Here is a 12325-nt window from a genome sequence, read left to right as displayed (position 1 = left end):
GTGTGATATATGTACTATCACATACTACATGTTTGTATCAGCAACAGTTTTTACAATTTTCTTTTATGTCGCACCGCCACAGATACGTATTATTATTATTATTATTATTATTATTATTATTATTATTATTATTATATCTGTTTAAGCTCCAGGGTTGATTTTTCCCTCGGACTCAGCCAGGGATCCCACTTCTACCGCCTCAAGGGCAATGTCCTGGAGCGTGACACTTTGAGTCAGGGATGAAACTGGGGAGGATGACCAGTACCTCGCCTAGGCGGCCTCACCTGCTATGCTGAACAGGGACCTTGCGGGGGATGGGAAGATTGGAAGAGAGAGACAAGGAAGAGGGAAGAAAGCGGCCATGGTCTTAAGTTAGGTACCATCCCGGCATTTGCCTGGAGGAGAAGTGGGAAACTACGGAAAACCACTTCAAGGATGGCTGAGGTGGAAAACGAACCCACCTTTACTCAGTTGACCTCCCGAGGCTGAGTGGACCCAATTCTAGCCCTCGTACCACTTTTCAAATTTCGTGGCAGAGCCGGGAAACGAACCCGGGCCTCCGGGGGTGGCAGTTAATCACGCTAACCACTACAACAAAGAGGCGGACATTTATTATTATTATTATTATTATTATTATTATTATTATTATTATTATTTCTTTCCTTTCTTTCTTTCTTTCTTTCTTTCTTTCTTTCTTTCTTTCTTTCTTAATCTGCTTACCCTCCAGGGTTGGTTTTCCCTCGGACTCAGCGAGGGATCCCACCTCTACCACCTCAAGAGCAGTGTCCTGGAGCTTGTGACTTCCGGTCAGATGATACGACTGGGGAGGAGGACCAGTACCTCGCTCAGCTGGTCTCACCTGTAGTGCTGAACAGGGGTCCTGTGGAGAGATGGGAAATGAAATGAAATGGTGTTTGGCTTTTAGTGCCGGAAGTGTCCGAGGGCATGTTCGGCTCGCCAGGTGCAGGTCTTTCGATTTGACTCCCTTAGGCGACCTGCGCGTCAGGATGAGGATGAGGCGATTATGATTATTATTATTATTATTATTATTATTATTATTATTATTATTATTATTCCGGGGTTTCCGCGGAACAGAAAGAGGTGAAAGAAGGTGCTGGTGTTGAATGGGTCTAACTAAGATATCAAAAATTAATTATAAACTTTAAATAAAGGTTATATTTCCTTTAGAATCTCACACTTAATCAATTTTTCACTTAGTGAAATAATATGGTTACAGGAACAACGACAATTTCAAGAATTGGAAAACCCAAGACTCGGAACTTAAACAATTTCTGGGCTTCAAGCCCCTAGTTTACAAATTTACAATTTCGCAAATGAGGTATTATTTAGACAAGGACAGAAATCTCCCAATTCAAGAGCACTTTGCTCCAAAGGTTACAAATCTATAGCCTTTCAGAGGCACCCCTCCCTATTACAGGGAATTCACAATCTCAGAAAAGAGCTAACATGTTCTCCAACATTAACGAATTTCTTTTCGCCCGCTTAAGGCGACATTACAAAAACCTTATAATCTCTGGCCTCGCTAGGCACAATTTACAATTTAAATTTCCTTTTACACAGGGGTATCTATTACCCAACCTACTGGGGCTTCGTGGAAAAAGAACAGGTTAAATTAATGGCCCGAACGCAAACTGAATGGAGGCGTACCCTTGCGCTCCTAGACAATGAAGTATAAAATCCTAACGGGGTTCTCGGCCCGATGATACAGGAGCCAATCCCAACCTACTGAGGTGACTCGAATGAATGTTAATTTAATGCATTACAGGAATGAAAAACAGTTACAAAGTTGTAGTCACCTCAAACCAAATTGAAGGGGAACTCGAGAGGGTAACGCACTCTCTATCCCCGATATACAGTTTTAAGAGTTTATGAAATTTTACATTAGCCGAAAGAAGGTTTACATTTTAGAAAATAGGAGGTTACATAATTAAAAATTTGAACCTTCCCCTCGTGTAAGACTGTGGAGATAGCTACCGAAAAATCTGATGGTCATTACCTTGGCTGATGGACTGCCTTGCGAAGAATGAGTCGCCCCGCCTCCTGTCTTAACACACACACTGTCAGAAATACGGTGATCCAAAGACAAGGTAGCCAGAAAAGCCGCAGCTTATATACGCGAGGGAACGGTTCTAGAGGGTTCTGGACTAATCCGGACACACCGTCTCAATTTTATTGGCAGAATTAAAAGGTTACACCCAAAAAGCAACAAGAAGCCTGTGATTGGCTGAAAAATGATTGCAGGAAAATAGTGATTGGTCAAATTAAAAAAAAACTGGCGGAATGAGAGAGAAGTGTTGCAAACCTAGAAATATATAAAAAAAACAAATGAACAATACTTTAGTTGGGAAGCATAAGAACACAAAACTTCTTTAAATCACTAATTCTTCCGTGTTGCATCAGAGTGCATGATCACATTTTTTTGTAGAGACATCTATGGAGAAAAGTTCAAACATCTTGATGTACACCAAAACAAAACAAAATAAATCCAATCAGTTTAGAAAACTTAGAAATGACAAACTTCTCAATTATTCAGTAGTGACATCTTCTGATTAATGTCCCAACTTCATGCAGTAGCAATTTCACGTTTTGTTTGCTAGATAGAGTTCTTTAATGCGCTTCTTTTGAATGAGCGGAGTTGAGTGCTAGCTGTGTCTCACTAGATAAATTGTGTAACACCGATAACTTGATATGATGATACGATAACAGTTTAGATAAGATACTATCGCCACTAAGAGGAGTCAAGTTTCCTGCGTGCTAGAAAGACTTTGGAAGTGACACCTGAAAAATGATATACAGGTCAGATAGGCACAGACACATTTCATGAAAACAGTTTCGTTCTGGATGTTAGAATACTGTTTCCGGGTGTACAGTTTTGTAAACCTAACCTAACCCCATGACACTACAGCCATGGGGGGCCTTGGCCTACCAAGCGACCGCTGCTCAATCCCCAAGGCCTGCAGATTACGAGATGTCGTGTGTTTAGCACGACAAATCCTCTCGGCCGTTATTCTTCGCTTTCTAGACCGGGGCCGCTTTTTCACCGTCAGGTAGCTTCCCAATGACCCAGGCAGAGTGGACCTCGAACGAGCCCTCAGATCCAGGTAAAAAACCCTGACTTTGCCAGAAATCGAACCCAGGGCCTCCTTGTAAGAGGCAGGCACCATACCCCTACACCACGGGGTCGGCTTGCAGTTTAGTATTCCTACAATTTATTATATATATATATTCGTTTACGGCCATTAGAGACCACGTTAGATAACAATTACATGTTTCTGGAAGCCTTCCTCACAGCCCAGAACTTCAGCATCCTCTCTCTGGCAGCCTGTCTTCTTTCGTCCGTCCACCCACGGTTTAGTTTTGGTTCGTCATGGAATCCCTGAAATCTGTCGATCACTGACCCAAACTTTGTTCGGTTTGAGATGTCTTCCGAATTTAGTCCCACCTGTCTGAGATCCTTTCTCACCTCCCTGAACCATTTGTCCGACACTTTAGGTCTGCTGTCTAGTATTGTGAAAATCCTTTTCGTTAGTCTCTTTCCATCCATTCTAAATAAATGCCCATAGAATTTATTATTATTATTATTATTATTATTATTATTATTATTATTATTATTATTATTATTATTATTAATCTGTTTACCCTCCAGGGTTGGTTTTCCCCTCGGACTCAGCGAGGGATTCCACGTCTACCGCCTCAAAGGCAGTATCCTGGAGCGTCAGACATCGGGTCGGGGGATACAACTGGAGTGGAAGACCAGTACCTCGCCCATTCGGCCTCACCTGCAATGCTGAACAGGGACCTTGTGGGGAGATGGGAAGATTGCAAGCGATGGACAAGGGAGAGGGAAGGAAGCGGCCGTGACCTTAAGATGGGTACCATCCCGGCATTTGCCTGGAAGAGAAGTGGGAAACTATGGAAAACCACTTCAAGGATGGCTGAGGTGGAAAACGAACCCACCTTTACTCAGTTGACCTCCCGAAGCTGAGTGGACCCAATTCTAGCCCTCGTACCACTTTTCAAATTTCGTGGCAGAGCCGGGAAACGAACCCGGGCCTCCGGGGGTGGCAGTTAATCACGCTAACCACTACACCGCAGAGGCGGACATTATTATTATTATTATTGTTGTTGTTGTTGTTGTGCCGGGGTACAACTTCTCCGGCCAGTTAAACTGCGCGCCTTCTATAAGGCCACCTATGTAAACTTGAACTGATGTATTCCTAGTTACCTGGATTTACAATTGTTAGATGTCTCTACCATCGGTCAAAGTGCCACCTCTGGCGGGATCAACGATAATTAATTCTTAAGGGAAATTTTATTTTTACTTTTGGCTAACCTTAGTTTTTGAAGACTGTTTTGGTCATGTATTAAAGTAGTCAACACTTCTGCTGTTTTCTTCTTCAATAGTAATCAACCTATCAGAATTTTGTAAAAATTTTACCTAGCCAATCAAACTTGGGAGTGTATACAGGAATCCAGCCCATCAGTAAAGAGTTCTGGAAGCTTCTCCTAAAAATACTATAAAAGCTGTGCGTTTTATGGCCGTATAATCTTCATTTGCTCCACTGATTTGAGTGCGGCTTGTCGCAAGGGAGGCAGAGGGCGCGAACGGCGTTCGGAAGGCCCAGCAAAGCAAGGTAATGGCAGAATTGTCATAAACATTGGTAGCTCATGCAGATAGCTTGAGAGGAATTATTCAACGTCCTTTATTTCATCTAAATTTCTAAATCTGGTGGTTTAAATGTAGAATTTTCGCCCAGTCTTCAAGAAGAGAGTATGTGAAGCTTATGAAGATGATTAGGTGGTTCATCAGTGGATCAGCAGTAGGATAATGGCCTCACCAGATGGGTTGCAATAATAATGTGTTCTCTTCAAGAAGACTGTTTGGGAAGCTTATGAAAATGACTAGGTGTTTCACCAGTGGATCAACAGTAGGATATGGGCCTAACCAGACGGGTTGCCATAAGGATGCGTTCTCCACAAGAAGACTGTTTGGGAAGCTCATGAAGATGATTAGGCGGTTCATCAGTCGATCAGAAGTAGGATATGAGCCTCACCAGACGGGTTGCCATAATGATGTGTTCTCTTCAAGAAGACTGTTTGAAAAGCTTATCTTCCTTTCAACAAGACTGTTTGGGAAGCTTATGAAGATGATTAGGCGGTTCATCATTGGAACAGCAGAGGGATATGTGCCTCACCAGACGGGTTGCCATAATGATATGTTCCCTTCAAGAAGACTGTTTGAAAAGCTTATCTTCCTTTCAACAAGACTGTTTGGGAAGCTTATGAAAATGACTAGGTGTTTCATCAGTGTATCAGCAGTAGGATATGGGCCATATCAATCAATGATGCAATCATGATGTGTTCTCTTCAAGAAGACTGTTTGGGAAGCTTATGAAGATGATTAGGCGGTTTATCAGTGGATCAGCAGTAGGATATGGGCCTCACCAGACGGGTTGCCAGAATGATGTGTTCTCTTCAACAAGACTGTTTGGGAAGCTTATGAAGATGATTAGGCGGTTCATCAGTGGATCAGCAGTAGGATATGGGCCTCACCAGACGGGTTGCCAGAATGATGCGCTCTCTTCAACAAGACTGTTTGGGAAGCTTATGAAAATGACTAGGTGTTTCATCAGTGGATCAGCAGTATGATATGGGCCATACCAATCAATGATGCCATAATGATGTGTTCTCTTCAAGAAGATTGCTTGGGAAACTTATGAAGTTGATTAGGTGATTCATCAGTGGATCAGCAGTAGGGTATAGCCCTAACCAGACGGGTTGCCATAATGATGTGTTCTCTTCAAGAAGACCGTTTGGGAAGCTTATGAAGAAGTTTAGGCGGTTCATCAGTTAATCAGCAGTGGATATTGAACGATAGGTCTCAAGAACGCGGGTTCAACCTTGGTAATGGACCGAAAAAGGTAGATCCTCACTCCATGTACGGTGTCTTATCAACTAGTTGCGCCACTAATCGCCCACGGCTAATAGCGGCCTGAGGTACACAGTCGCAGTACAGCAAGCCTGTCAATTCTCGCGCCTGTGAAACATCATCCCAATCTTTCATCAAATAATAATCTGGTTTACTGTAATCCGAGTCGATAAGTAATGGTACTTCCAATAGTTTTAAAAACAAGATGAGCGAAAATGCACTAAATTTCGTCACATGCTGAGTAGGTAGAACATCAACTATCAAATACATGACATATAATACGATAAGAAATTAAATATTGCCATGCAACTCAAAATTATTAATTTCTTTCCTGATGAAGTAAATATTTAGACCAAATGACATAGGAAAATCTGCATCATATCGACATCTTTATGGAATTATATTAAAGTATTAAAACTTACGTGTAAGGAGACTTAATTAGCTGATAAACCAGCCCAAAGCTTAGCCTTTTTATTGGCATATTTTCTCAGAGCTAGCTCCTTACTCTTTGCATTTAAATGCCGTATCGTCTTTAGGCAACAGAAATGAAGTTCCTCCGTTCTTGTCTACAAAAAACAAAAATGGATAAAATAAGGAATGTGGATATTCAACAACAGCTTGGATTGGAAAGAAACTTGCTGGAGACTCTAGAAGTGAAGAGATTGCAATGGTATGGTCACGTGAAAATAATGGACCCTCACAGGACTCCTCGAACATACTTTGACCACAATGTTCCTGGGAAGAGACCAAGAGGAAGACCTCGTGATGTTTGGGACAAACAGATGATGAAGGACCTTGAAATTAGAGATGTGAACTGGTGTCGCATATATAAGCAGCATCTGTGGATGGATAGAACAAACTGGAGGAGGCTCGTACACAACCGCACCCGGCTTGCTGGAACGAAGAAATGATGATGATGATGATGATGATGATGATCCTAATAAATGTCCTGGTCCTTATGTAGAGACAAATTAATTTGTGATGGAATACTGGAAATTTCGACTTAATGATAGAAATTCGAGTTTTCATTACGTTTTTGCATCTGGATACAGTCTGACCGTAAAACACACTAAATTAATTTCGAACTGGGCTATGTTTTTTAACCACTCATGACTGGGACGTGTGAGGCGCCCTTTTGAAATAACCGAGATCCAGTCACAGGTCTCTTCTCGCGGCAGTGAACAGTTTTCTTTCGAGGCAGTAAGAGTTTTATCAATCGAGCGACACATGAAAGCCGCATAACTCGCGAGGCATTTTAGGGAATCTTGGGTGACATCCTCCCATCCTACCGACCGACATGAACTCTCCTCTCTTACCAACTGGGTTTCGACGTCCTCGACAAACATTTCAGTCTCCGAAAACTCGTCAACAGTGTCAATGCACAGCTCATTTGTGACAAAGAACATTGAATTTTCTTCGGACTCGGGTTCCACAATACTTTTTGATGGGCCATTGAAGTCTTCTCCGACCGACGTGCTTCCAGGTAAAGGAATCGAATTTTCATTTCCCGATAATAACAGCAGCCTAATTCTATTTCTCACATAAATGGAGTCGGGTTGTTATAAAAAGCTCCCAACCCTCGAACACGAGAGAAAAAGTTCTCCAAACAATCCTGGTTTAGGCGCGATGTTAGTATGTAAGAAATACCTTGCCCTTTCAGGTTCTCAAAAAAGTCCGAGTAAGGACTTAATTGAAATTACAAATCCCTTCTGAAAAGGTAGTAGACTGTTTCTGTTGCCAACCTTTATATTGGAGATAATGTCCAGAAATCTTTTCAGGGTACTTTCTTGGCTGTGAAGATTAAGACCGTAGCAATTTCTGAGTGGAGTTTTATAGTCCTTGGGGATTCTAGAATTTAATACATCGCATACGTCATTAACCAACTCGAAGAACTCAGTTTCATGGTCTTTATGCAGGAAGAATTTAACTGCCTTAGCAGTATGCGATAAAACAGCTGTGCGGCTAATCGTACATTTTGACGAGGTCGTCCAGTTACACTCAGGTGATCATCATTGATTTGATATGTTGGTGTTAAGTCCCCACTTTGTTGTGCTAATAATTCTTGTATCATACCACTACGTAATTCAGTTCCGTCAGGCAGCACAGAACCTTCATTTAAGAAATGGTTCCTCAAAAGTTTTAAAAGATGAGCCGCATCACAGAAAACCCACACTCTTCTTAATTTGTCCACGGGATTATATAAAAAAGTGTTGATCATATTTACATGCAGCTCTTTCCCCTCCCCTATCACATGTTACAGCAACCACATTAATGTGGCAACTTTCAATGTTTGTTAAAATGTCCTGCAGGTGTTCGGCTGTCATGGTCTTGTCAAAGTCATAATACACAGGTTGTTTCCATCGAGAAAACAAACCTCTAGCCATGACAACAAGGACGTTCCTGTATTACATTATCCGTTGAATCATAACAAATACGAGAGTCAATATTCATCTCATCAAAACTCAAAACAGCACATTCTTCCAGGCCTTGAAAATTTACTGCGCGAGACTTTAATAAATGGAGCACTTCGTTCAAAATACCAGGTCTGCATTTAAGTTTTCGTATCAGTTTCTGCAATGTTGATCTAGCAGGTAAAGGTATGTTTTTCTTTATAAAGCACGCATAAGCCTTCTTAGAAAGTGCCTTTAATGCAAGAGCACTCGCAATGTCTTCTGAGGACCATTTCATTCTTTTCTTCGCGCTTACAAGACACCGTATCTGTCCCGGTGTAAAACATTTTGACAGTATTTTCTCTACCTCTTTTTTGATAACATGTTGTGTCACTTTGGGTGGTGACAGTCGTCTTTTGACCGATACGGCATACCTTGAACCTCTACATTTTTAAGCGCGTCTTTTGTAGCTTTCAGCGTCACCAACGTAGCAGCATGCTTCCCTTTTAATGCCTCGACTTGTCTTTGAAGTTTTTCTATTTCCTTTTCCTTATTCAATTGTGTCTGTAATAGTTGCCTCTTCTTAAGGGATAATGTAGTCAGAGTACACATCGCCCGTTTCCTGATATTTTGACCTTCGTGCCGTATATCTCGTTCAGTGGAGACGCTTGGAATGGCAATACATATGTGCTTTAGAACAGTGTTTTGGACACCATTAGGCCAAAGTTTTCAAAGCAGCTTATACCATTAGATTAGAGGACAGAGTACATACCTGTGACGTAGTTTCACTTGTACTAGGCCCTCCATGCCAGTTGGGAATAAAATGACATCGTGCAGCATCTGGGCGTTGTATTTTCTTGGTGGGCAAACCTAAAAGCTCATTTTTCATATCTCGCTCGTAATCTGTTGGAAGGAAATGAACAGAACGTACGCGAGAATTGTCCGGATTTAACTTATCAGTTAGTTCGCTTACAGTGAAAAATCCACAAACGCTTCAACTCGTCATTTTTTGGAAACCTGTGATACATAACATCGGTACATTTAAATCCATAATTACGACACTGGTCCACAGCAAAATAAATACGACTTTTAACGTTTCCACTCACCATTACACTGCACAGGTTCACACCAGACCAAAGCACAAAGCAGAACTAACTGAAAAGATCGGCAATAGAAACACGTGTTTTGTTAGCAGAACGGACGAGTGCTGTCTTCATATCACATGCCGTCACGCAGAAGGCGGCCAGGGAGAGAAACAAGTGAGCGCGATGCGAGAAGGCTCCCCCCCCCCCTGCCTCCACTCATCGATTTTGAGCAATAGCTCTGTGCCTGTCTCTGTCGCTCCACTCGCTCTGCAGCGCACCGCAATCCGAGCCGAGTTGAGCCGAGCTTAACCGAGTCACCCCGAGAAATAAAACGCTGGTCCGAACCGAGCCGAGTCGGACAGATGCACGGTGCACAGAACCTCTGCGCCTCGGTTTGCACGCGTCAGGTCATGGGCGTTTGGGGAGGCACTAATTAACACTAATCGGAGGCAGATATTGAAAGAAGTCCGCACTTAGAGAAATGAAGGTATCCGCCTAAAAAAGAGACACGGGGCAGGAAGGGCATGGAAATGAAAAACTCGCTAGGATTTGCAAGCCTAATACCGTGGGGTCACAAAAAACAAGAGCTGACCAATCGAGGTCGGATAGGAGAGATTTAACACTCAGCGAAGACCCCGTCGTCGCCAACGGATGTTCGCAATTTGAGAGGAAGTTAAGTAATATCCCGGCATTTGCCTGGAGGAGTCGTGGGAAACCACCGGAAACCACTTCGAGGATGGCTGAGGTGGGAACTCATCCTTCCCCCCCCCCCCCCCCCCCTCGGCGCAGTTCACCTTCCGAGGCTTAGTGGACCCTGTTCCAGCCCTCGAACCACTTTTCAAATTTCGTGGTGGAGCCGGTAATCGAACCCCGTCCTAGAGGAAGGGGGGCAGCTAGTCCCACTAACCACTACACCACTGAGGCGGACGCTTAAAATTAAATGCTTTAAAATATCTGACTGTTGAACTAATCAAAGCGGGCGAAGCCGCGGGTGTAATTTAGTAGAGAATAACCGGGAGATAATTCTGTACGCGTTGTGGGGATAAAGCGCAGTGGTAGAGCATTCGAATGCTGATCGGGAGGTCTCCGGTTTAAACCCGGGTGCCCCCTAAGAATTTTAAAAATCTTAACGAAATCTGCCTTGCTGATATCAGTGTTGCATACAGTACTGTGTTATGTCAATTACTCACCTTAAGTATTATAGATACTATCTGAAAGATAATTCACGATGGTCATATCGGGGGTATAGCTCAGTGGTGGAGCATTCGACTGCAGATCGTGAGCTCCGCGGTTTAAACCCGGTTGACTACTACCATTTTCTTCTTCTTTACCTACTTACCCTCCAGGGTCGGTTTTTCCCTCGGACTCAGCGGGGTGCTCACCTCTACCGCCTCAAGGACAGTGTCCTGGAGCTTCAGACTCTCGGTCGGGGATACAACTGGGGAGGATGACCAGCACCTCGCCCAGGCGGCCTCACTTGTTACGCTGAACAGGGACCTTGTGGGGGGATGGGAAGATTGGAAGGGATAGACAAGGAAGAGGGAAGGAACCGGCCGTGGCCGTAAGTTAGGTATCATCCCGGCATTTGACTGGAGAAGTGGGAAACCACGGAAAACCACTTCAAGGATGGCTGAGGTGGGAATCGAACACGCTCCTACTCAGTTGACCTCCCGAGGTTGAGTGGATCCCGTTCCAGCCCTCGTACCACTTTTCAAATTTCGTGGCAGAGTCAGGAATTGAACCTGGGCCTCCGGGGGTGGCAGCTAATCACACTAACCACACAGAGGCGGACTACTGATTTAGTGTTACAAGAAATACCTGCAAGATAACTGACGCCATCTGTCGTAGTTTATAGCTCAGAGGTAGAGCATTCTTCTACAGATCGAGATGTCCCCCGATTCAAACCCCAGTGACTCTCAAAACGTTTTAAAAATGTATGCCAGTCTGTCCGGCGAATATAAGCGCAATGGGGGTATAGCTCAGTGGTAGAGCATTCGACTGCAGATCGAGTGGTCCGCGGTTCAAACCCGCGTGCCCCCTAAAATTTTAAAAAGTCTTAACCCTTTCAGTCCCAAATTATTATTTTTGAGAGAATTTTTTTTTCTTGTTTAGAATAGTTGTTTTAGAACACAGTGATCATGTTTAACAACAATTTTCAAAATTTCCCAAACAAATTTAGAAAATCCAGCATGTTGCTCTAGATTAACATTGGGACTCTGTGGTAACATTCAAATGCGACATATATATTTCACAGAGGTATTTACATGGTGTTCTTCTGTACACAAAATTACATCTAGCGACCAAAATATGCTATTTTTAACATTTTATCACGATATAATTCTACAAAAGTAAATAGAATAATAAATTAAGCCTCAAAAAGTAATGTTTCTTCAATTACTTGTTATGAAATTCGAAGTAGTAGTTCTTAGTTCCTGTCAAGCACAAATTAACACTACATTTAGAGCAGGTCAGCTGGGTGATTCCGCCAGGACAACATTTACATCAGCCTTTCCTTTTTTCATACTGAGGCAAGTGTGGATATGCATCATACCTTACATCATCGACTGGTCTTGGAGCAAACTTTTCTCGACTGGGTTCTGGAATTGGACTGTCACTTGGTCAGCCATGCTCTTGATTCAGAACTTTCCCTGCCCTAGTCAATGCTTGAGATATTTCTAACTGAAATTGTACAAGGGAATACATGCATTTTTCTCCTTGGTGCTTTTTTTATGTTTACCGTACAGTAGCCATCCATGACTACTGCAACAATAATACACCAAAACACAATTCTCATATACTAATTGACCGTTCTAATGTCTATTTTGTATAGCTCAAGCAGCATATCTGCTAGATCTACTCCCCCCATGAATTGATTATATTCTTTCACCGCCGGGCTGAGT

The 12325-nt window shown here is 42.8% G+C and overlaps 1 non-coding gene across 1 annotated transcript; it reads left to right on the top strand.

Moving 5' to 3' along the window:
• Positions 1-11393: 11393 nt before the first annotated feature.
• Positions 11394-11465, top strand: TRNAC-GCA (transfer RNA cysteine (anticodon GCA)). Its single transcript has one exon. It is a non-coding gene; the product is annotated as a tRNA-Cys (tRNA).
• The last annotated feature ends 860 nt before the right edge of the window (positions 11466-12325 follow it).

This window comes from Anabrus simplex, chromosome 3 (genome assembly GCF_040414725.1).
Source record: "Anabrus simplex isolate iqAnaSimp1 chromosome 3, ASM4041472v1, whole genome shotgun sequence".
Classification (NCBI taxonomy): Eukaryota; Metazoa; Arthropoda; class Insecta; order Orthoptera; family Tettigoniidae; genus Anabrus; species Anabrus simplex.
This window is presented reverse-complemented; position numbering and strand designations above follow the sequence as displayed.